At 45.4% G+C, this 3,891-nt stretch overlaps 1 protein-coding gene across 1 annotated transcript in view; it reads right to left on the bottom strand.

Moving 5' to 3' along the window:
- LOC103607303 (calmodulin-regulated spectrin-associated protein 1-like) overlaps positions 1-3,884 on the bottom strand; it is a gene marked incomplete at its 3' end in the record, with an annotated part of 66,527 nt that extends 62,643 nt beyond the window's left edge. The window contains exon 1 of the mRNA XM_008591820.1: positions 3,821-3,884. The remainder of the gene's footprint in view (positions 1-3,820) is intronic.
- Between the last annotated feature and the right edge of the window lie 7 nt (positions 3,885-3,891).

The following is a 3,891-nucleotide window of genomic DNA, read 5'->3' as shown; positions in this document are numbered from 1 at the left end:
CCTTGCAAATAGCTATGTGCCTTCTAGTACTTTCCAGGGTTTTTTTTTTTAACACTGTCCTTGAGAGATAACAAAAGCTATTACTCCCCACACAGTCCTGTGAAACCAAGGCCTAGATACATGTGAGTTTCCTAAGGGTGTGAAAAAAAATGCACAATCGACTACAATCAAAAGCCAGGACTGCCATAGCCTCAGTCTAGCACTCCATAAAATTCTGTAAAATAAACAGTATTTCAAATCACCCCTTTAAATTTTTTTTACCAATTTATTACAACTTTCACCCCAAATCACTTATTATTAAACACCCAAAACAACTTTCATCTAAAAATCCTGCAGCTAAACAGATTCTGCTCCTTCTTAAAGACACTTTTAAATGAACAATTTTCAACACGCCCAATATATTATCTCTAAAAAATAATTAAAACATTGTCGATGAAATAAAAGAGTTACCCAAAAAAGAAGGGGAGATCTAAAAATAAAAGCACAGGACAGCCCACAATTCTTGGCTGTGGTGCCAGAGATGAATAAAACTGGAAATGTTTCTGCATCCCCATATGCCACAAGGCCTGGCCAAGGGTGAGCTATCCCAGAGCCTACTCATTTATTACAAATGGCAGACTGGTGGCCCCGGGGACATTGAGAATCCTGAGAGGCAAACGCAAAACCAGGAGGCAGCCTCAGAGAACCCAGCACTAGAGTTTCAGCATGCTTTCAATTCCTATGCAAATAGAGAACTGTTTGGTTTCATTTAGCAACCTAATGAACAACTGTTTAACAAGCAAAATATTTAAGCCACTTTCACCATTATACCCTCCAAAAAACTGATTTACGATTAAAGAGTCCAGATTAAAAGAACAATGTCTAATTAACTGAAAACTAAGCTGGAGAGGCACGTGGAGATATTCAAAAGAAGAAACAAAGAACACGCCCCTAGATTAGGAGATGAGTCTTAAGTGAAAAAAATCTACATGATCCTGCCGAAACCCCTTCCCCACCTACTCTCCTGAAAGGCACAACTCCACCTTGGGTAGCAGCAAATCTCACACCCAGGCTGTGACCCCCATGATAGCGACACAAATAAAATCACTTCAGTTGAGCTGAGATGAGTCTTTCTGATCATCTGAATTGGGATCTCCCACATCTGTAAATTTAAAGAGATTCTCAATTTTAAAAAAATTATATCTGCTCCTCTTCTGAAGTGAGGTACAGAATGGAAAAGCATTCTCACTTAACAAAAATGATGGAAACCAGACCTGCTAAAATCAGTGTTTGATGTGTGCAGTGCTGGCTGACGCACTGTCACCAAGCAGCAAGGCACACTCCAGTCTCAGATCCTGAGACAGTATCTAGTCTCCTTCAGTTCCTGCTCAGGTTTCTATTCTTTAAATGCCCGCCTTTTAATAATTCCAAAACCTTAAAGCCCACTCTGGTATCAGACTTTGAATTCCTTGTCTGATGAGTCAAAAGTATTGAAGAGCAATCTGGTGGTACTGAAAATAAACCTAGACCGACCCAATACTAACACTGAGAGAGGTACGCATTTACTTCGATATAGCTGACAAATCTCATGCTGAATGCCAAGCTACATGCAACAAATTAAAAATGCATTCATCTTGCTAAAGAAATTGGAAAGCAAATAATGAAAGTGCTTTTTACAAGTATTTGAGTCTATATAATATTCATTACCAGAGCCCTTGGCCATCTCCATGTGTAAAGTCTTAAAAATGCACATAGAAGTAAAACCTTGTCCATGGGCCCCAGGAGCTATGCCCAAGAATGTGCCGTATTTAGGAGCAAAAAGGTGGAACCCAGCCAGAGCCCATGAACAGCAGAATGGCTAAACAGTGGACAAGCCTCAGTGAAATACTACACAGCAGTGAAAAAGAACACAGGGAAATTAGGATGAAGCTAGGAAGAACCTAAAAACATAACAATATAGCAAGTCTCAGAAGAAGACATCACCATGAAAGCTGCAAAAACATGTAAAACTAAACAATATATAGTGGTTTGGTGATATGTGGTGGAACACAAAGACCTAAAAACATAACAATATAGCAAGTCTCAGAAGAAGACATCACCATGAAAGCTGCAAAAATACGTAAAACTAAACAATATATAGTGGTTTGGTGATATGTGGTGGAACACAAAGAAAACAAAGACCAACACAGGTGGAGGTAGGTGCGGGACCACAGAGGCTAATGATGACTGACTGCTAGATAGACCCAGTGTCCACCGGTGTTCTTCATACCAGATCTCAGATTTTATGTATACATTTCATCAATTCTATTTTTTAAAAAACCATGTGAAGTCAGGTGTGTGGCAGTGTTTTTCCATCACTACTATATAGAAACCAAATAAAGTTCAATCGAGCCAGTAAACAGGAATCGTAAAACTAAAAATTGTGAAAGAAAGAAAAAAACTATTTCCTATTATTTTACACACTACAAAAACCAGTTTAAATAAAGCGATGTATTTAATCCCTAAAACTTACAAAACGTGTTTGTCCTTATGACTAACTCGAATCTAGCTGGGGCACAGGCCCGTACACACAGGGAACGCATGCTCAGCAAATTTTCAAAACCGGTCATCCAAACTCTTGTGAAAGGGTTCTCTCTCCCCTTTAATCCTACTCTGGAAACGGTAATTTTCCCACCAGAATAAAGGCAGTTTTTTGGGGTTTTTTAGAATTTTTCAAATTTAAACTTCAAATTCAAAAAGAATTACACAAGCATTAACCCTTAATTGTGTGTGTGAAACAAAGCACCTGAAATTAACAAAGCCTTACAAATCAATCAATTATGAAAATCGCTTACTCTGTGAAGTTGCCAGAGCATGAAATAGGACTATTTAATCCACTAAGCACATTAGAGCCTAACAAACTGGACTGAGTAACAAGGTTACCTAGTTCTTCAAAACAGGAATTAATCAAAGGGGATCATTCACCAAAAGGGATTAAGCACAATCCAGGTAATAAGCAATTTCTAGTTGAGAAATTCAACAGCGCCTGTTTTATAAGTATCAAAATTCACCATGAGCGAACAGCGCGGCGTCGGATGCCTCGCAACGCGTCCGGCGCTACGGCCAGCCCAGCGCTGGCAAGAGACTGTGGCCGCCCCGGTACCCAGGGGTCGCTTCCTGCTCTTCACAACCAGGCAGCCGCCCTCCCACCTGCCACTGAAAACGGACTCAGAGCATCCTTCGAATGCGAGCTCACAGTCGGACCTGCGCCGCCCCACCCGCGCCGGGACGACCACTGCCGAGGTGACCGCACAACCAGCTCGGCGCTGGCCAGGTCGCCGCCGGGACCTCGGGATGGGCCGCGGCCCGGACCCTGCGCGGCCCCAGGACCCGGACCCAGATCCAGACCCCGGCCCCTGGATCCGGAACCCAGACCACGGCCCCTGGACTTCGGACCTAGATCCAGACACCGACCCCTGAACGTAGACCCGGACGAAGACTCGGACTCAGACCCCGGCTCCCGGCCCCGAACCCTGACTCAGACTCCAGCCCCTGGACCCGAACACAGACCCAAACCCAAACCCAGACCCCGGCCCCGGCCGCTGGACTCAAACCCAGATCCTGGTGCCTGGACTCAAACCCTGACCCCGGCCTCCACACCCGAATCCTGACTCGGACCCCGATCCCGGTCCCTGGACCCAAACCCGGACCCCGGACTCCGGACCCGAATCCTGACTCGGACCCCGATCCCAGCCCCTGGACTCATACCCAGACCCCGGTCCCTGGACCCAACCCCCAGCCGCCAGACCCTCACCCACACGCAGACCGAGCCCCCGCCCCCGCCCGGGCCCGGCCGGTGTACCTCGGCCATAGGCCTTGGCGCAGATCCACTGCAGGTTGGCGGCGATCTTGGCCCGCGCCGAGTCGTAGCGG

This window comes from Galeopterus variegatus, unplaced genomic scaffold, assembly GCF_000696425.1.
Source record: "Galeopterus variegatus unplaced genomic scaffold, G_variegatus-3.0.2 Scaffold7320, whole genome shotgun sequence".
Lineage (NCBI taxonomy): Eukaryota > Metazoa > Chordata > Mammalia > Dermoptera > Cynocephalidae > Galeopterus > Galeopterus variegatus.
The sequence above is the reverse complement of the archived record's forward strand: the minus strand, read 5'-3'. Positions and strand labels throughout refer to the sequence as shown.